This window comes from Loxodonta africana, unplaced genomic scaffold (assembly GCF_030014295.1).
Source record: "Loxodonta africana isolate mLoxAfr1 unplaced genomic scaffold, mLoxAfr1.hap2 scaffold_32, whole genome shotgun sequence".
Classification (NCBI taxonomy): Eukaryota; Metazoa; Chordata; class Mammalia; order Proboscidea; family Elephantidae; genus Loxodonta; species Loxodonta africana.
Window position 1 is genome coordinate 89,164 of NW_026975036.1, and position 21,591 is coordinate 110,754.

Genomic DNA, 21,591 nt, shown 5'->3' on the forward strand with positions numbered 1-21,591 from the left:
AACTACTCTACCTCAGAGTGGTATTCACAGCTGGGAACTGTTCTCCACACTTGGATGACCTCAGACATCCAAATCTAACATGTACAGAAAAAAATCTTTTGGTCATTTTCTCAAGCTTGTTCCTCCATGGTTTTCCACGTGGTAGAGAATGGCTCTGGTGACCATGCGCTCATGGTAGCCTGAATTCTAGAAGTCACCTTTGATTCTCCATTCCCCTCATCCCATTCGTCTGACTGACCAGCAATTCTTGGCAGCTCAATCTCCAAGGTACACCTCAAGCCTGCCCACTGTTCCCACCTGCACTTCCACCATCACTCCTCACCCTGACCACTGCAGAAGCATCCTGACTGGTCCTCTGTATTTGCTGTCTTCAAGTTATCCTGGGCTACAGTTAATTCCTGGGACACATTCTTTCTGAAGACCATTGAACAATAGAAGGAGAAGGGCATTTAGTTGTATGCTACCTCCTCCGCTTGAGCTGCATGCCCCTCAGAAATCACTTTTCAGTGTGCAGTCTATAATGTCTCTATCCCAATTTCCTGTCTTTGGCCACACTGCTTTCATAGCGTGCATGCATATGTGCTTCAGGGGTCATGTAGGCAGATGCTTGGAGGAATTTTTCTTAGTACAATCATGGTTGTGTGCCATCAAGAGATTCTGACTCATATCAACCCTGTATGACAGCTTAGAACTGCCTCACAAGGTTTCCTAGGTTGCAGTCTTTATGGCGCAGCCCTGCTGGCACCGTGGTTAAGAGCTCGGCTGCTAACCAAAGGGTGGACAGTTCGAATCCGCCAGTTGGTTATTTGCAGAAAGACATGGCAGTCTGCTTCTGTAAAGACTTACAGTCTTAGAAACCCTATGGGGCAGTTCTACTCTGCCCTATAGGGTCACTATGAGTCGGAATTGATTCAATAGCAACTGGTTCGGATTTTGTTTGGTTAGAATCTTTATGGGAGCCCATCTCCAGATCTTTTCAACCCCTGAGCTGGTGGGTTCCAACCGCCCACCTTTCAGTTAGCCAAGCACTTAACCGTTGCACCTCCAATACTTAACTCTGCACGCGAGAGGGCCCTCTCCTGACCTCTCCCGTCTCCTCACCCCGCACACCTTGGCGTTGTCCTTGCTTCTAGACCCCACCCTCCCCTCTGGAGGCCCAACCCCCCCACGCCCGCCCCACACCCGGGCCGCTGGGCGGGGCCGGCAGCCATGTTCCTCGCCGTCCAGCCAGTTACTCCCGGAAGCGCTGGGACGGGTGGTGAGGGGCCCGGGCAGGTGGCGCGCCTTACAGCGGACGGTGTTCGTGCTGCTTTCCGTGCCGTGGTTTCTGAAAGGTAGGAAACTCCGGCAGGTGGGTGGAGGGACCCGCTCCCAGACTGAACAAGCCCGGCCCCTCGAAGGTGTGGAGGGAAGGCACCAGGAGGGCGGTTCCCAGTCCCAGCAGTCCGTGGGCTCCAGAGGTTGGGGAGTCCGGACGTTGGGTTAGCAGCTCGCATCGCCCCCTCCGGCGTACCCCGTCCCGAGTGATCCCCAGGGGCGGACGCGGCACGGGGTCGGGCGGACGCAGCCACTCTAAGGGCTGCGAGAGGGAGCCTCTGGCCCGGGAGACGCAGCTGGTCTGCGAAATTTGATCCCCATGGATTTGCGGCGGGGGGGGGGGGGTCCAGCCGCGGGATCCAGCTGCGGAGTGCCCTCGGGCCTAGGGGCTTGAAGGGCTTGGGGAGAAAGGCCGTGTCCAGGGCTGCGCCAAGGTCCCTCCTCTGCCAGGGGCGGGTTTGCGGGCCAAGCTGGGGGATGGGCTCCTGCCCACCCCCGCCCCCACCTGCTCCCTGTGCCAGAGGGGAAACCAAGGCCCAGAGTTCGCCCGGGGGCGGTGAGACTCCAGACTGAGGACGGGGCACTCGCCCCCGTTCGTCGTCCCACCCCCACCAGACTCCGTAGGGTGCCAGGGGCGGGGAGAGAGCGATCCCCCGCCCAAGGCCCCGCTGCCCCTTACTGTTTTGGGCGCTGTGCCTGGGAGGCTGAGGCATCCCGCGCCCGCGCCCGCGCCCGGCTGGTCTACTCTCGGGGCTGGGGCGTCGGCGCAGCCCCGGCCCCACCTGGAAAGGAAGGGGTCCTGGGAATCTGTGGAGCAGCGCGGGGACCCTACTCCTTGTGGAAGCAGCAGTGATTCAGTGTCTGTTAACAGTGTGGATGCCGGGTCCCGCTCCACCTCTGGGTGGCGGGGGTGGGGGTAGCAGGAAGGGGTCCTGAGCGCCCATGTTGTTTGTTAACTTAAACATTTGTGCGGCGCTGTGTAGCGGTAGCTGTGGACACGGTCTCTGGTGCTGAGGGGATTTGAGGGTTCCTCAAACTGGTGGGATTTGGAGGCTCTACCCTGGTGGCAGTGGGTTCAGTGGGTTACCCTGGTGGCGTAGTGGTTAAGTGCTAAGGCTGCTAGCCAAACGGTTGGCAGTTTGAATCCACCAGGCGCTCCTTGGAAACTCTGTGGGACAGTTCTACTCTGTCCTATAGGGTCGCTATGAGTCAGAATTGACTCGATGGCAACAGGTGTGGTTTTTTTTTTTAGGTTGGAGATTAGGTGTCTCTCGGGCTGACATTTGAAGGTCTGGAGCTGACGGTTTATGAGGGCTTGTAAGGGTTTTAAGCGTTCCGGCCATGGGCACCAACCCGATCTTCCAGTCCCTGCGGACGGACCGCCCCCCCCCCCCGCCCCGGGGGGATTGGCTGCTCTGGGACCCTGAGCCCAGAGGGCGGTGAGAAGCTGACAAACGTGAGTGATGCCCTGCAGGCTCCAGTCGGCGGGGCAGCCCTGCTCACACGGTCTCAATAGGGGCAGTCGGCTTCGTGCCTGGGGGGTGGTTTCCGAATGTTTCCTCGTGCCCCCCCCCCGCGGGGCGACAACTCTCCCCTGGGCGGGGACCTAGTAGAGGCCTGCAGGGCATCAGGGTGTGGAGGGGCAGAGCTTGGGCGGGGAGGGCGCAGCCCTGCAGGTTCCTGTACATGACCACGGCAGGGGGGTGCAGGTCGTGAAGGCTGGGCCTGGTCGAGGACCCACTAGGTCTCGCAGAAGGAGTGGGTTAGGATAATCATAGCATTAATGGGAGTATTGAGAGAGCGCCCTGGGGCGTTGGGTCCCTCGGGAAGAAAAGCTTCTGCTGTCGCCACTGGAGCGGTACCCAGTTCGTCCCGTCTTAGGTCCAGGAGGTTCCCATGCTCGGAGGGTCTGGTGGGCAGAACAGAACCGGCGGTGCGCACGCCCTCTCGCGGCCTTGCGCCCAATCGCTGAGGTTCAGTGTCAGGTGATTCTAAGCCATGGTTTTGGAACTGAATAGTGAAGCAGAGCAAATAAATGATGCAGTGCCTTGATGGGACCGGTGGAGACATCAAGAAGCAAAGCACAGCTGAAACTTCAAAATTCCACTGAGTGTTAGTTGGATTTGGAGGGAGAAAATAGACGGAGAGTCGAGAGGCCCAGAGATGCAGAAGGGTTAGAGGATTAGGGTTAGGGGTTAGGGTTTGGTGTTAGGGGTTCAGGTTGGGGGGTTAGAGGTTTGGGAGTTAGGTTTAGGGGTATAGGTTTTAGGTGGCTGGGGGTTGGGGTTAGGGCTGGGGTTACTAGGCTAGGGCACAAGTGGTTTAGGGTTATGGTTAGGGTTAGAGTGAGGCTGAGGTTGATTCCCAGTCTTGTGTACCTTCTCTTCCTTCACCAGAGTTACCACATATGTGTCGTTTGGTTGGAAACCCTGATGGCATAGTGGTTAAGACCTGCCAGTGCTAACCAAAGGTCTGCAGTTCGAATCCACCAGGCGCTCCTTGGGAACTCTATGGGGCAGTTCTAATCTGTCCTATAGGGTCTCTATGAGCTGGAATCGACTCGACGGCGGTGGTTTGTTTTTTTTGGTTATTGTTTAGTTAGCTTTTCTCTACCCACTCTCCGTCTGCCTGGTGAACATCAAGGATTGTTTCTGTGTGTAAATGTTTTCATGAGTTTTTATGATCGTGGTCTCTTAGTGTATATGTCGTTTTGTGATTGACTTAGTCAGCATGATGCGCTCCAGATTCATCCATGGTGTGAGGTGTTTCGGAGATTCATCATTGGTCTTCATTGTCGTGTAGTGTTCCACTGTGTGTATGTACTGTAGTTTGTTATCCATTCCTCCGTGGATGAGCACTTAGGTTGTTTCCATCTTTTTGCTACTGTGAATAATGTCACAGTGAACACGGGTGTGCATATGTCTATTCCTGTGACTGCTCATGGAAACCCTGGTGGCTAGTGGTTAAGTGCTACGGCTACTAACAAAAAGGGTTAGGGTTTGAGGTTCGGGATGTTAGGGTTAGGGTTGTTAGAGTTCTGGTTGTTAGGGTTTGGGGTTAGGGGTTGGGGTTAGGGTTTTGGGGTTAGGGATGTTAGGGTTAGGGTTGTTAGGGTTTGGGTTAGGGTTTTTCAGTTGGGGTTAGGTGTTAGGGTTAGGTTTAGGGTTTGAGGTTAGAGTTTGGATTTACAGGTTAGGTGTTAGGGGTTGCAGTTTGGGGTTTACAGTTTTGGGGGTTTAGGGTTTTGGGGTTTAGTCAGTAGGGTTTGGGTTAGGTTTTAGGGGTCAGGATTTAGGTTTAGGGTTGGGGTTGGTGTTGAGTTTGTTTGGGATATGTGGTTTGGGGTAGGAGGGTGGGTGTTAGAGGTTTGGGGGTTAGAGATTGAGGGAGTTAGAGGGTGAGGGGTTAGAGGGTGAGGGGGTTAGAGGTGAGAAGATTATAGAGTGAGGGAGTGAGAAGGTGAGGGCGTGAGGGGGTGAAGGTTAGGGTTTAGGGTTAGAGGGTTTAGGCTTAGGGTTCAGAGGCTTAGGGTTAGGGGGTTAGGGTTTCAGAGTTCAGAGGTTGGGGTTGGTGTTGTGGTTAGGGTTAGAGAGTTAGGGTTAGAGGGTTAGGGTTAGAAGATTAGGGGTATCGTTTAGAGGTTTAGGGTTAGGGATTAGGGCTAGGGTTTAGGGGTTCAGGTTTAGGGGTGTGGGCTGGGTCTGGGGTAAGGTTTTAGGGTTTAGGGTTAGAGGGTTATGTTTAGGGCTTAAGGCTTAGAGTTTAGGGTTTCAGGACTTAGGGTTTAGGGCTTAGGGCTTAGAGCCTAGGGTTTAGGACTTAAGGTTTAGGGTTTAAGGCTTAGAGTGAGGGTTAGGGCTGGGGGCTGGGGTTAGGGTTTAGGGTTTAGTGTTAGGGTATTAGGGTTAGAGGGTTAGATGGTTTAACATTTAAGTTTAGGGTTTAGGGGTTGGGGTTAAGGGTGTTAGTGTTTAGGGTTTTGGCATTTAGGGTGTTAGGGTTGAATGTGTTAGGGCTAAGGGTGTTAGGGTTTTGTGTGTTAGGGTTTTAAGTGTTAGGGTTTACAGTTTAGGGTTAAGTGATAGGGTTAGGCTTAGACTCATTCTTAGGTTTAGGGCTAGGGATTTCAGGTTTAGGGTTTGGCGTTGGGTTTGGGGGTTGGGGTTAGGTTTAGGGCTAGGATTAGAGGGCTAGGGTTAGAGGGTTAGAGTTAGAGGGTTAGGGTTTCAGGTTAGCGTTAGAGGGTTAGGGTTCGAGTGTTAGGGTTAGGGTTAGGGTCGTTAAGGTTAGGGTGATTAGGGGTTAGGTGTTAGGGTTTAGGGTATAGGGGTTAGAGTTTGGGTTAGGGTTAGAGTTTAGGGCCTTGGGGGTTAGGACCTAAGGGCTTAGGGTCTTAGGGGCTTTGGGACTTAGGGCTTAGGGGCTAGAGTTAGAGGGCTAAGGCCGGAGGGCCAGGGTTATGGTTTGATTCCTGGTTGGCAATTTTTTTCCTTCAATATTTTGTATAAGTCATCCCATTGCCTTCTTGCCTCCATGATTTCTGCTGAGTAGTCCAGGTTTATTATTATCTACTCTCCGTTTTTGGTGACTTCCTTTATCCCTAGACTCTCTTAAAATTCTCTTTATGTTTGATTTTGGCAAGTTTGATTATTATATGTCTCGGTCACTTTCTTTTGAGATCACCTTATGTGGAATTTGATGAGCATCTTTCATGATATCAGGGAAGTTTTGTGCCAACAAATCTTCAACAGTTCCCTGTGTATTTTCTGTTAGCCCTCCCTGTTCTGGTACTGCAATCACTCATAGTTATTTCTCTTGATAAAGTCCCACATGATTCTTTGGATTTCTTCATTTAAAATTCTTTTATCTGGTTTCTTTTCAAATATATTGGTCCCAAGAGTTTTATCTTCTCTCTCAGTAATTCTGCCTTCCAGTTCTTCAGTTGTGCTCTTCTTACTTTCTATCGAGTTTTCTAACTCTGTAATTTTATTGTTAATCTTCTGAATTTCTGATTGCAGTCTCTCTATGGTTTCTTGCAGATTATTAAATTTTTAATTATGTGCTTGAGTAACCTTTTTAATTTCTTCAGCTGCTTTATCTTTGTGTTCCTTGGCTTGTTCTGTATTTTGCCTCATTTCCTTCCTGATATCTTTGAGAGTTCTGTATATTAATCTTTTGTATTCTGTATCTGGTAATTCCAGGATTGCACCTTCATCGAGAAGATTCCTTGAGTCTTAGTTCTGAGAGCTTGTTGAAGCAATCATGGGTCAGCTTCTTTTTTTTTTATTTTAATAATTTTTATTGTGTTTTAAGTGAAAGTTTACAAATCAAGCCAGTCTCTCACATAAAAACTTATACACAACTTGTTACATATTCCCAATTACTTTCCCCCCAATGGGACAGCCCACTACCTCCTTCCACTCTTTCTTTCCGTGACCATTTTGCCAGTTTCTAAGCCCCTCTACCCACCCATCTCCCTTCCAGGCAGGAGATGCCAACATAGTCTCAAGTGTCCACCCAAACCAAGTAGCTCACGCCTCACCAGCATCCCTCTCCAACCCATTGTCTAGTCCAACCCATGTCTGATGAACTGGCTTTGGGGATGGTTCCCGTAGTGGGTAAACGGAAGGTGCGGGGGCCATGATCACTGGGGTCCTTCCAGTCTCAGTCAGACCATTAAGTCTGGTCTTTTTATGAGAATTTGGGGTCTGCATCCCACTGTTCTGCTCCCTCGAGGGATCTCTGTTATGTTCCCCATCAGGGCAGTGATTGGTTGTGGCCCGGCACTGTCTAGTTCTTCTCATCTCAGGATGATGTAGTCTCTAGTTCATGTAGTCCTTTCTGTCTCTTGGGCTCGTTATTATCTTATGTTCTTGGTGTTCTCCATTCTCCCTTGATCCAGGTGGTTTGAGAATCATTGATGCATCTGAGATGGCTGCTTGCTAGCATTTAAGATCCCAGATGCCACTCTTCAAAGTGGGATGCAGAATGTTTTCTTAATAGATTTTATTATGCCAGTTGACTTAGATGTCCCCTAAAACCATGGTCCCCAAACCCCTGCCCCTGCTTTGCTGACCTTCGAAGCATTCAGTTTATTCAGGAAACTTCTTTGCTTTGGTTTAGTCCAGTTGTGCTGACCTCCACTGTGTTGAGTGTTGTTCTTCCATTCACCGAACGTAGTTCTTGTCTATCTCTTTAGTAAATACCCCTCTCCTACCCTCCCTCCCTCCCCCCCTCATAACAACAAAGGAATATGTTCTTCTTAGTTTAAACTGTTTCTCAAGATCTTATAATAGTGGTCTTATACAATATTTGACCTTTTGCTACTAATTTCACTCAGCATAATGCCTTCCAGGTTTCTCCATGTTATGAAGTGTTTCACAGATTCGTCACTCTTCTTTGTTGATGTGCAGTATTCCATTGTGTGAATATACCATAATTTATTTATCCATTCATCCATTGATGGGCACCTTGGTTGGTTCCATCTTTTTGCTATTGTAAACAGTGCTGCAATAAACGTGGAAGTGCATATATCTATTTGTGTAAAGGCTCTTATTTCTCTAGGATATATTCCGAGGAGTGGGATTGCTGGGTTGTATGGTAGTTCTATTTCTAGCTTTTTAAGGAAGCACCAAATTGATTTCCAACGTGGTTGTATACCATTTTACATTCCCACCAGCAGAGTATAAGTGTTCCAGTCTCTCCACAGCCTCTCCAACATTTATTTTTTTGTGTGTTTTGGATTAATGCCAGCCTTGTTGGAGTGAGATGGAATCTCATTGTAGTTTTGATTTGCATTTCTCTAATGGCTAATGATCGAGAGCATTTTCTCATGTATCTGTTAGCTGCCTGAATGTCTTCTTTAGTGAAGTGTCTGTTCATATCCTTTGCCCATTTTTTAATTGGGGTGTTTGTCTTTTTGTGGTTGAGTTTTAGCAGAGTCATGTAGGTTTTAGAGATCAGGCACTGGGTGGAGATGTCTTAGCTGAAAACTTTTTCCCAGTCTGTAGGTGGTCTTTTTACTCTTTTGGTGAAGTCTTTAGATGAGCATAGGTGTTTGATTTTTAGGAGCTCCCAGTTATCTGGTTTGTCTTCGTCATTTTTAGTAATGTTTTGTATTCTGTTTATGCCCTGTATTAGGTCTCCTAATGTTGTCCCTATTTTTTCTTCCATGATCTTTATCTTTTTAGATTTTATGTTTAGGTCTTTGATCCATGTGGAGTTAGTTTTTGTGCATGGTGTGTGGTATGGGTCCTGTTTCATTTTTTGCAGATGGATATACAGTTACGCCAGCACCTTTTGTTAAAAAGACTGTCTTCTCCCCAGTTAACTGACACTGGGCCTTTGGCAAATATCAGCTGCTCATATGTGGATGGATTTATATCTGGATTCTCAGTTCTGTTCCATTGGTCTATGTGTCTGTTGTTGTACCAGTACCAGGCTGTTTTGACTACTGTGGCAGTATAATTGGTTCTAATATCAGGCAGAGTGAGTCCTCCTACTTTGTTCTTTTTTAGTAATGCTTTACTTATCTGCGACTTCTTTCCCTTCCATATGAAGTTGGTGATTTGTTTCTCCATCGTTTTAAAAAAATGTCATTGGAATTTGGATCGGAAGTGCATTGTATCTATAGATGGCTTTTAGTAGAATGGACAATTTTATAATGTTGTCTTCCTATCCATGAGCAAGGTATGTTTTTCCAATTACGTAGGTCCCTTTTGGTTTTTTGCAGTAATGCCTTGTAGTTTTCTTGGTATAGCTCTTTTACATTTTTGGTAAGGTTTATTCCTAAGTATTTTATCTTCTTGGGGGCTGCTGTGAATGATATTCATTTGGTGATTTCTTCTTCAATGTTCTTTTTGTTGATATAGAGGATCCAACTGATTTGTATGTTTATATTGTAATCTGAAACTTTGCTGAACCCTTCTATTAGTTTTAATAGTTTTCTTGAGGATTCCTCAGGCTTTTCTGTGTATAAGATAATGTCGTTGGAAAATAGAGATAATTGAATTTCTTCCTTACCAATCTGGATGCCCTTTATTTCTTTGTCTAGCCCAGTTGCTCTGGCTAGGACCTCTAGCACAATGTTGAATAAGAGCGGTGATAAAGGGGATCCTGGTCTGTTTCCCGTTCTCAAGGGAAATGCTTTCAGGCTCTCTCCATTTAGGATGATGCTGGGTATTGGCTTTGTATCAATACCCTTTATTATGTTGAGGAATTTTCCTTCTATTCCTATTTTGCTGAGAGTTTTTATCATGAGTGGGTGTTGGACTTTGTCAAATGCCTTTTCTGCATCAATTGATAAAATTATATGGTTCTTGTCTTTTTTTTTATGTGGTGGATTACATTAATTGTTTTTCTAATATTAAACCAATCTTGCATACCTGGTATAAATCCTACTTGGTTATGGTGGATTATTTTTTTGATATGTTGTTGAATTCTATTGGCTAGAATTTTCTTGAGGATTTTTACATCTATGTTCATGAGGGATATAGGTCTGTAATTTTCTTTTTTTGTGTGTGCTGTCTTTAGCTGGTTTTGGTATCAGGGTTATGCTGGCTTCATAGAAGGAGTTAGGTAGTACTCCGTCCTTTTCTATGCTTTGAAATACCTTCAGTAGTAGTGGTAAGTCTTCCCTGAAAGTTTGGTAGAACTTTGCAGTGAAGCCGTCAGGGCCAGGGCTTTTTTTTGTTGGGAGTGTTTTGATTACCTTTTCAATCTCTTTTTTTGTTATGGGTCTATTTAGTTGTTCTACTTCAGTTTGTGTTAGTTTAGGTAGGTAGTGTGTTTCTAGGAATTCATCCATTTTTTCTAGGTTTTCAAATTTGTTAGAGTACAATTTTTTGTAGTAATCTGATATGATTGTTTTAATTTCAGTTGGATCTGTTGTGATATGGCCCATCCCATTTCTTATTTGGATTATTGGTTTCTTTTCCTGTATATCTTTAATCAGTCTTGCCAATGGTTTATCAATTTTGTTAATTTTTTCAAAGAAGCAGTTTTTGTCCTTGTTAACTCTTTCAATTGTTTTTCTATTCTCTAATTCATTTAATTTTGCTGTAGTTTTTATTTTTTGCTTTCTTCTGGTGCCTGACAGTTTCTTTTGTTGCTCTCTTTCTGTTTGTTCACGTTGTAGGGACAGTTCTTTCATTTTGTCTCTTCTTTAATATGTGTGCCTTTATTGATATAAATTGACCTCTGAGCACTGCTTTCACCATGTCCCAAAGGTTTTCATAGGAAGTGTTTTCAGTCTTGTTGAATTCTGTGAATTTCTTTATTCCCTCCTTAAGCTCTTCCATAACCCAGTCTTTTTTTGAGCAGGGTATTGTGCAGTTTCCAAGCATTTGATTTCTTTTCCCTGGTTTTTCTGTTATTGATTTTTACTTTTATGGTCTTTTGTTCAGAGAAGATGTTTTGTAATATTTCAATGTTTTGGGTTCTGCAAAGACTTGTTTTATGACCTAATATGTGATCTATTCTAGAGAATGTTTCATGTGCACTAGAAAAGAAATTATAGTTTGCAGCTGTTGGGTGGAGTGTTCTGTATAAGTCTATGAAGTGAAGTTGTTTAATTGTAGCACTTAGATCTTCCGTGTCTCTATTGAGCTTCTTACTGCATTTCCTATCCTTCACCGAGAGTGTTGTGTCGAAGTCTCCTATATAATTGTGGAGGTGTCTGTCTCCCTTTTTAATTCTGTTAACATTTGTTTTATGAACGTTGCAGCCCTATCATTGGGTGCATAAATATTTAATACGGTTATATCTTCCTGGTAAATTGTCCCTTTAATCATATGTAGTGTTCTTCTTTATCCTTTGTGGTGGATTTAACTTTAAATCCTATTTTGTTGGAAATTAATATTGCCTCTCCTGCTCTTTCCTGATTGTTGTTTGCTTGATATATTTTTATCCATCCTTTCAGTTTTAGTTTATTTGTGTCTCTAAGTCTAAGGCATGTCTCTTTTAGGCAGCATACAGGCTGATCGTGTTTTTTTATCCAGTCTGCAACTTCCTGTCTCTTTATTGGTGAATTTAGTCCATTTACATTAAGTGTAATTATAGATAAGTATGAGTTTAGTGCTGTCATTTTGATGCCTGTTTTTGACAATTTTATTTTTCCATTTACTTTTTTGTGCTGAGTTTTTCTTTGGAGAATGTGTGTTCCTCCTTTTTATAGTAGTTGAATTTATTTTGTTGAGTCGTTATGTTTATCTTGGTTTTTATTTTGAAGTATGGAATTGTTAGACCTCATTGTGGTTACCTTAATATTTACCCCAGTTTGACTAAGTAAAAACCTAAGTTGTTTCGCCCTGTATCGCCTTGTTTTCCTCTCCATATGTAAGATCTGTGTCTCCTTATTTAGTCTCTCTTTTTTCACTATTGTAATCTTTTACATAATGACATCAATGATTCCCTGTTTTGAGCAATTTTTTTTAATTAATCTTATTTTGTTTTTGTGATTTCCCTATCTGAGTTGATATCAGGATGTTTTGTTCTGTGACCTTGTGTTGTGTTGGTATCTGATATTGATTTTCTGACCAAAGAATTTCCTTTAGTAATTCTTGCAGTTTTGGTTTGGTTTTTGCAAATTCTCTAAGCTTGTGTTTATCTGTAAATATCTTAATTTCACCTTCATGTTTTAGAGTTTTGCTGGATATATGATTCTTGGCTGACAGTTTTTCCTCTTTGAGTGCTCTGTATATGTTATCCCATTGCCTTCTTGCCTGCATGGTTTCTGCCGAGTAGTGCAAACTTAATGATTCTCCTTTGTAGGTAACTTTTCGTTTATGCTTGGGTGCTTTTAAAATTTTCTCTTTATCTTTGGTTTTGGCAGGTTTGATGATATGTCTTGGTGATTTTCTTTTGGGATGTATCTTGTATGAGGTTCGATGAGCATCTTGGGTAGATATCTTTTCATCTTTCACGATGCCAGGGAATTTTTCTGCCATCAGATCTTCTATTATTCTCTCTGTATTTTCTGTTATCCCTCCCCGTTCTGGAACTCCAATCACATGCAAATTATTCTTGATAGAGTCTCCCTTGATTCTTAGGGTTTCTTCATAGTTTTAAATTCTTTTTGATTTTTCTTCAACTATATTTATGTCAATTGCCTTATCCTCCAGCTCCCCCACTCTGCATTCCAGTTCCTCGAGTCTGCTCCTCTGACTTCCTCTTGAGTTGTCTGATTCTCTGACTTTATTGTTAATCTTTTGGATTTCTGAATGCTGTCTCTGTATGAATTCTTACAGCTTATTAATGTTTTCACTATGTTGTTGAATAATCTTTTGGATTTCTTCAACTGCTTTATCTGTGTATTCCTTGGCTTTTTCCATAGATTTCCTTATTTCATTTGTGAGGTCATTCCTGATGTCTTGAAGCATTCTGTATACAATTTTTTTATATTCTACATTTGGCAATTCTAGGAATGTATCTACATCTGGCAATGATTTTGATTCTTTGATTTGAGTGTTTGTAGAAAAAATCATGGCCTGCTTCTTCATGTGATTTGATGTCGACTGCTGTCTCTGAGCCATCTATAAGATACTGTAATATTTTCTTTTATATTTCCTCACTGAGTCTTCTTGTTTTGTTTTGTTACAATACATTCAAATGGGCTACTAGATTGTGGTATCGTGATTGCTGTAGCTTTTGAATCACTTACGTCCTGTTACCAGCTTGCCTGAGCTGTTACCAGGTATATAAGTGTATGAGTCTATTCACTATTCTTGAATAGAATCAGCTCAGGTGTCCTGACAGTTGGTCACCTAGTGTGTGGTGTAGCCTCTCACCTATTATCTTAGAGGAGTAGTGGTGATGGTTGTATGCACCAGTTTCTATTAGTGGCAGGGGGTCACATTTCGAGGAGGTCAGGATGCTGACAGCCTTCCTTCAAGTGTCAGTGAGGTAGGTGTGGCTCTATTCTGTAGAGCGCTCCGGTGGGTAGGCTCTGCAGCTGTATCTTAGGCACCTAATGCTTGGGTAGACGTCACTATTCTCAGACCCCTCTAGGCTAGGTGGTGTGGGTGGAGTCTCAGCCCTCAGTTCACTGCTGTGGATCAGCAACGGCTCTGTTTAATAGCTAGAGAGGTATCTGACCTCCAAAACTTGCCTTTCCACTGCCGAGCTAAAACAATTATGGTGAGATCTCTATCAGAATTGCCTTTGCATTATAATAGCCACCTAGTTACCTGTAGGGTGAAAGCCAAAGACTATGGGTCTCTTAATGCCTGGATGGAGCTGATTCTGTATTGTTATTCCAGTTTAGGGAAGTCAGGGAAGGATTTTTTCTTTGATTGTTAAATGCTGCTTTTCTCAGGCCAGGAGAATGGATTAGAAAAGAAGAAAAAAAATCGAGCAGTGCACTTCTCTCTGGCACAGAGAATTCCAATGTTAATGAAGCTGGCTGGGGCAATGAGGGGTGGAATCAGATATATAGAAGAGAGTAGCCTGGCAAGATATACAAAGTTACTTATGTTGTTTGGTGAGGACTGTTTTTTCTGAGATTTCAGAGCATTGTGTCGCTCGTGTGTGCTGGCTGGATCCCTGCTGAGACTGTCCCAGAGGGCTAGGTCTGCATCCATGCTCACACCGTCTCAGGAAGCCACAATCGGCTCCCCCACACTTAGTCCAAAGCCCAGCACCAAGGTTTCCTTTCTGGGACGCTGCACTCCAGGCTCCAAAACCAGTCGCTGCTTGCCCATGGTTTTTCGTTTCCCTGTCAGCCGCATCTGTGTGGAGTCTGCGTGTGCTGCCTGGGTCCCCTCCGAGGTTGGTCCTGAGGGTTAGGCCTACATCCGTGCTTCCCTGTCTCAGTAAGCCACAATCAGCCCCACCACCTTGGCACCAGGGAACCACGAGGGCTCAAGGCTGCGGCGTGGGACAGTGGCTCCAGAAGCGGTCCCTGCTGCAGTGTGGCTTTTTGCTCCCCTGTCACTCAGGTCAACTCTTTAGTTCTGTGTTTGATGGTCAGGGTTTGTAGATTGTCCTTTATGTAATTGATTCACTTGTTTTTTTGAGTCTTTGTTTCAAGAGGGATAAGCGGAATCTTCTACCTAGTCAGCCATCTTGGTCCTGCCCCCGTGTCTGCCTCTTTATGTGATTTGATGTTGACTGTTGTCTCTGAGCAATCTATAAGTTATTGTATTAGTTTACTTTATGCTTGCTTTTTGTATCCTAGCTTCTTGCTTTGTTTAGTTTTGGTATACCCAAATAAGCTGCTTGAGTGCGTTAGGTTGATTATTTTCACCTTTGAAGCTCTAATGTACTATCACCAGATGGCTAGCACTGTTACCAGGTATATGAGCCTAGGAGTTCATTTATTTTCTTGTATGGATTCAACTCAGGTGCCCAGGTAGTTGGTCATAAAGTGTAAGGTACAGGCTCTGCCCTACAGTCTTAGAGGGGCAGGGGTTATTGGTGTAGGCAGAAGTATCTGGCTGCAGTAGGGGGTCAGAGTCTGATCAAGGCAGGGGTCTGACAGCTGTCCTCTGAGTGTCTGTGAGGAAAGCGCATCTCTGTTCTGTAGAGCACACGGGTGGGTTCTGCAGAAGGGCGATGGGTACCCAATGCTTTTGGTTGTAAGTTCAGGGCAGTACTACTTATCTTTGGAGCCCTGTCAGAGGTGGCCAGGTATTGTGAGTGGAGCCTCCAGTCCTTAGGCCCCTGATGTGGGTAGGTGAAGACCCTGTTTAATAGGCAAAGCAGTGTCAAACATCAAACACCCATCTTTCCACCGTTCAGCTGAAACAGTTGCAGTCTGGCAACAAGGGCCTATTCTTCTGAAATCGGCCCACAGAGGTCCGTGCTGGGGTGAAAGGTATTCAAAGCCCATGGACCGTTTGTGCCTGAACAAGAGCTACTTCTGTCCTGAGCTCCCCAGCTTAATCGAGCTAGCAGATTATCGTTCCCCCAGTTGTGAACTTATACCTTCTTCAAGGATGGAAAAATGGCTCAGAGTGGTACCAGGGCCTATCTCAGGCCCAGGGAAGTTGACAGCCACTGAAGCCGGCTTGGGGGCTAGGGGTGTGGTAAAATAAACACAAGTAATTAGCTTTTGCTGAGAGTGCCGTTCTTCTCTTGTTCTGCAGGTGTGAGTAGTCTGTGCAACTTGCTGTCTTTCCCTGAGCTAAACGCCTCTGGAATGCTACTGCCAGGCCCACTGCAGTCGCTCCAGGGAATGGTGCCTGAGGGTTCCTGGCTGTTCAGGTCCAGTAACTCCTCTCCACTTCTGAATAGTCTCTCCCTCCCTCTGCCACAGAGTCCGTTTTCTAACTTTGCCTTTGATGTTCAGGACTCCTAGCTTGTCATAGATATAATCGCTTCACTTGTTTTTTCGGGTCTTTTTTGTAAGAGGGTTCACTGGCAGCATCTCACTACTCTGCCATCTTGGCCTTGCCTCTCTAATATAATCAACAATTTTTTTAAAAAAGAAAGAAAAGAGTGAAACCTGTAGAAACAACAAATAACAGAATGAGATCCACAGAAAAACTAGATATTGGAGCTATCAGACAAAGACACTGAAATAACTCTATTATGTTCAAAGAAATAAAGGCAAGACCTAGAAATTTGGTAAAAAACTAGAAACTAAGAAAAAGATCAACTTAGAAAGTCAACCAAAAACTATAGCTGAAGTTAAAATCTTAATGTATGTATATAACAGCAGATTAAAAATGCTGAAGAGAGATTTAGTGAACTGGAAGATATGTTGGAAGAAAATAGAGGCATAGACAAAAGAAAAAAAATATATAAGATAAAAAGGAATAAGATACAGAGAATATAATGAGAATATCCAGCATAAGATACTTTAAGAAGGAAGAAGAAGAATGAGGCAGAAAAACTGAGATTATGGCTGAGAATTTTCTTCAAATGATTAAAGATATCAAGTCACAGATCCTAGAAGACTTACAAAACCCAAAAAAAAAAAAAAAAGCCACTGCTGTCGAGTCGATTCTGACTCAAAGCGACCCTACAGGACAGAGTAGAACTGCTTCATAGAGTTTGCAAGGAGCACCTGGTGGATTCGAACTGCTAACCTTTTTGCTTAGCAGCCATAACACTTAACCGCTACGCCACCAGGGTTTCCTTATAAGACCCATGTAGGGTAAATACAAAGAAATTCTTATCTAGGTACATCGTAGTAGGACTGCTGAAGGTAAAGACAAAAAAACCCACAAAAAACAAATAATTTAACACTACTTAAAGAATGGAAGAGATTATCTTTAAAGGACAAACAAAAAAAACTGATGACTTCTCTACAGAAATAGTGAAAACCCTAAGACAATAAGATGATATATTTAAATTATAGAGAGAAAATATATGGCAACCCAGAACTCTATGCTGAGGAAAAACATCATGAATGAGCAAAGACCTTTTGTTTTCAGACAAACAAAACCTAGATAAGTTAACATCAGCATGCCCACATTATTAAAATTCCAAAGGTATTCTTCAAGCAGGAAGAAAATTAAGGTGAAAGGCTTAAGATGCAAGAAGGAATGAAAGTTAATGAAACGGGTAAAAATAGAGGATTACTGACTGCATGACATAATAAGAATAGACTTTATTGGGTTTAAAATATGTAAGAAATTAAAATGTATGATAACTACAGCCTTTTGACTTTTATGGCTTTATGGTCAGGAAACATGTTGTGTAATATTTTGATGTTTTGGATTCTGTTAATGCTTGCTTTGTGGCCTAATACGTGGTCTATTCTCAAGAATGCTCCATGAGCGTTAGAAAAGAAAGTTTACTTGACTACCGTTGAGTGAAGTGTTGTGTTTAAGTCTGTGAGATCAAGTTGGCTGATTGTGGTATTTAGATCTTCCGTGTCTTTATTGAGCTTGTTTATGGATATCCTGTCTGTCATCAGAAGTGGTATGTTGAAGTCTTCTGCTATTATTGTGGAGCTATTTCTCTTTTCAATGCTGTTTGAGTTTGTTTTATGTCTTTTGGAGCCCTGTCATTGGGTATATAAGTATTTATTATGATTTTGTCCTCCCGGTATATTGACCCTTTAATCATTATATAGTGTATTTCCTTTTCCTTTGTGGCGGATTTTACTTTAAAGCCTGTTTTATCAGAGATTAATATTGCCACTCTTATTTTTTATTGTTGTCTGCTTGATATATGTATATATATATATATAAATATATAAAATTTTTCCATTCTTTGAGATTTATTTAATGTCTTTGAGTCTATGGTGTGTCTCTTGCAGTCTGCATACAGACGGATCATGTTTTTTAATCCATTCTGCTACTCTCTGTCTCCTTATTGATGCAATTAAACCATTTACATTTATCATAATTATTCATAGTTATGAGTTTAGTGCTGTCATTTTCGTCTTTTTTGTGTATGTGTTGTTGACATGTTCCTTATTCCAGTTAATTTTCTCTGTTGAGTAGTTGTTCTTTGTGCATTTTCTTTCCATTCTCTTCATTTTTGTTGCCTTTGTATTTACTGCTAATTAATTTTTTTCTGTGCTGAATCGTTTTTCTTTTTAGTCTTTCATCTTTTTCCTTGTTGTTGCTTTTGTATTTGCCAAAAATTTATGTTTTCCTTTTTTTTTTTTTATTTTAATGTGTAGGATTGTTAGTTTCCTTTGGGTTACCTTAACATTTACCTCTGTTTTTCTAAATTTAAACCTATTTTTTATTTCTTTATATCGTCTTGACTTCCTCTCCATATGAAAGATCTATGACTACATTATTTAGTCCCTCTTTTTTCTCTTAATGTTGTCATCTTTTGCAGATCAATGTCTCTGTTTCAATATTTTCAGTGTTTTAGCTTTGATTTATTAGTGATGTCCCTATGTGGGTTGATATCTGGTAGTTCTGTCCCGTGTTCTAGCCTTGGGTTGTTAGCTGATGTTATTGATTTCCTAACTGGAGAACTCCCTTTATTATTTCTTGTCATATTGGTTAGGTTTTTAAAAATTCCCTAAACTTCTGCTTATCTGGAAATGCCCTAATTTCACCGTCATATTTGAGAGACAGTTTTGCTGGATGTATAATTCTTGGCAGGCAATTTTTTTTTTTTTTTTTTCCTTCAGGGCTTTGTATATGTCCTTCTTGCCTGCATGGTTTCTGCTGAGTAGTCCAAGCTTGGTCTTACTGACCCTTCTTTATAGGTGACTTTTTGTTTATGCCTAGCTACTCTTAAAATTCTCTCTTTATATTTGGTTTTGGCAAGCAAGATTATAATATGTCCTGGTGACTTTATCTTGGCATCTACCTTGGGTGGGGTTCAGTAAGCATCTTGGATAGATATCTTCTTATCTTTCACAAGATCAGCGAAGTTTTTAGCCAAGAAGTCTTCAACAATTCTCACTGTGTTTTCTGTTATCCCTCCACCCCCTGCCCCGATTCTGGTGTTCCAATCACCCTTGATAGGATCCCGCATAATTCTTAGAGTTTCTTCAATTTTCAAAAATTACTTTATCTGATTTTTCCTCAGATAAGTTGGCATCAAGTGCTTTATCTTCAGTCTCACTAATTCTGACTTCCAGTGCCTCAATTCTGCTCCTCTCATTTTCTATTGAGTTGTCTAATTCTGAAATTTTATTGTTACTCTTTTGGATTTGCTTGCTATCTTTCTATGGATTCTCGCAGCCTGTTACATTTGTCAGTATACTCTTGTCTAACCTTCTTAAGTTCCTCTATTGTTTTATCTGTGTGTTCCTTGGCTTGTTCTTCGTTTTGCCTGATCTCCTCCTGGATCTTTTGAAGAGCTCGGTCTCTTAATCCTTTAAATTCTTCCTCCGGTAATTCCTGGAATTTCTCTTCATTTGGAAGATTTCTTGTTTTGGGAACTTCCTGAATCCATCATGGTCTGCCTCTTTATGTTATTTGATATTTACACTTGTCTCTGAGCCATCAATAAGTTATTATATCCATTTATTTTATGTTTGCTTACTGAGTCGGAATCTACTTGATGGCACTGGGGTTTTTTTTTTTTTTTTTTTGGTGTACTGTGTCCTAGCTTCTTGTTTTATTTTGATATGCCCAAATAGGCTGTTTGGGTGAGCTAGTTTGATTATTGGCACCTTTGAAGCTCTTAAATCCTGTCACCAGGTGATCAGAGCTGTTACTAGGTATGTGAGCCTAGGAGCCCTTTTACTTTTCTTGTATGGATTCAGCTCAGGTGTCCAGGTCACCAAGTGTGTGGTGTAGGCTCTCACCTACAGTCCTACATAGACAGGGTTGATTGGAGTAGGTACAGGTGTCTGGCTACTGTGGGGGGAATGACTGCCCTTGAGTGTCTGGGAGGAAAGCATGTCCCTGTTCCCTAGAGCACATAGGTGGGTAGGTTTTGCAGCCAGACTGTGGGCACCCAATGCTGTTGGTTGTAAGTACTGGGATTCACCACTTATTCTTGGACTCCTGAATTGGGTGGCTAGGTGGCATGGGTGGAGCCACGAACCCTCAAGTCACTGATGTGGATAGGTGAGGATCCTTCTTCATTGGCAGAACGTTGTCAAATATCAGAAATCTGCCCCTCCACTTTATAGCTGATACAGTTAAAAATAGGCTTCAGGTATATACCCTGTTGTAGTGTGCTAATGAGGGCCTACGCTGTTGAAATGGGCCCACACAGGTCTATGCAAGGGTGAAAGGCATTCAGAGTCCTTGGACCCCTTATGTCTGTGCCTTCCCTGAGTTCCTGGCTTAGGGAAGCTGGCAGATTATTTTTTGTTCTTTGTTCCTGCTCCAGGGCATGTGATAGTTCCTACTTCTGGCCCAGGGGACCCAGAAATAGCCGAAGCCGGTCCAAGACTAAAAACAGAGAGGGACAAGCAGGTAAATGGGAATGATGTTCTTCCCAAAGGGGTGATTTTTGATTTGTGTGGCATTTTAAATGCATGTACTTATCTTTTACCAACTTAGCACTGCTTTTCACTGGCTCTGGAGGCTTGTGTAGACTTTCCACCACTCGGTCTCTTCTGATGTGAAAAACATGTCCCGAGCATCACTGCTTGCCTCACCGCACATGCCATCCAATCCAGCCTGCAGGGTGCTTGTTTCTGCCGGGTCAGGTCTGTCAACCTCTCACTGCTTCTGAACCATATCCCCCTCCCCCTGCTACTAAGTCCAATTCTGTAACTTCACCTTTGATGTTCAGGGCCATCACATTCCTGAATCTGACACTATCAGAGAAACTTATCTCTGAGAAAATGAAATAGGGATGAGGCAGTAGGCAGAACAAACCCGTCGGGTTGGAGTGGATTCTGATGCATAATGACCCTATAGGTCAGAGTAGAACTGCCTCATAGGGTTTTCAAGGAGCGGCTGTTGCATTTGAACTACGGGGCCAGGGTATATTTGGAGCGCTGGTGGTGCAGTGGTTAAGAACTCAGCTGCTAACCAAAAGCTTGGCAGTTCGAATACATTAGCTGCTCCATGGAAACATGGGGGCAATTCTACTCTTTCCTATAGCGTTGCTATGTGTTGAAATCAATTCACCAGCAATGGGTTTGGTTTTTTGGTTTACATGCCTACATGAGTAAAATTTGTCTTGAATCTCTAAACTTAATTCTAACGTAAGAATGATATTGTAGCACTTCTCCATAAAGGTTTGTCTTAAGTCATCAGGATAAAAACCAAACCCACTGCCGTCGAGTCGATTCTGACTCATCCCGCCCCTATAGGACAGCGTAGAAATGCCCGATAGAGTTTCCAAGGAGCGCCTCGTGGATTTGAACTGCCGTCCTCTTGGTTAGTAGTCGTAGCACTTACCCACTATGCCACCAGGCTTTTCTCATCAGGATAAGCCTGTGCTGATTTATTGGGTACCTTCAGGAATTCTTCATCAGTTATATTCACATTAAGAAGGAAAAAAATATCAGAAGGAACTTCATATATCTTCACCCTTCATTTCATGCAAGATTCAAGTGTGTTAGTGATAATGGTTATGTGAAATTGATCTCTGGCACTCAATACTTCTGGAGCATTTCTCTCATTTACTTGTTTCTTTTAATGCTTCTGCAACAATAAAGTGCTTGATAATCAGTATTTGGCAGTATTTGTTTTATTGTGTTTTCAAAATGTTCTCTTCTGTAAATATCTTGTTAATAGCTGGTAGAGATCCATGCATGTCTACAAATTTACTTCTGAATCTTGGAGAATTGACTCATCAAATGAAAATGATGCAATATATTATTATATATAACAATTATATGGTCTGCATTTACATTTTGTTGGTGACGTTTTAAGCTTCTGTTCTGGTGTCTCCTTTTTGTGACTGGTCTTCAGCAATATTCTTTATGGCACCTAGAATCTGAGTGTG

General features: G+C 43.1%; 1 long non-coding RNA gene across 12 annotated transcripts in view; it reads left to right on the forward strand.

Annotated features, from left to right (window-relative positions):
* Window positions 1-1,225: 1,225 nt before the first annotated feature.
* The window catches only part of LOC135229505 (uncharacterized), a 598,703-nt gene continuing 578,337 nt past the window's right edge, over window positions 1,226-21,591 (forward strand). For 10 of the 12 annotated variants that reach the window (XR_010320191.1, XR_010320188.1, XR_010320190.1 and 7 more), the window contains exon 1: window positions 1,226-1,334. This is a non-coding gene — a long non-coding RNA (uncharacterized LOC135229505). Of the gene's footprint in view, window positions 1,335-19,276; window positions 20,106-21,591 lie in introns of those variants that run through there. The other 2 variants (XR_010320185.1, XR_010320184.1) reach the window with 2 other exon arrangements.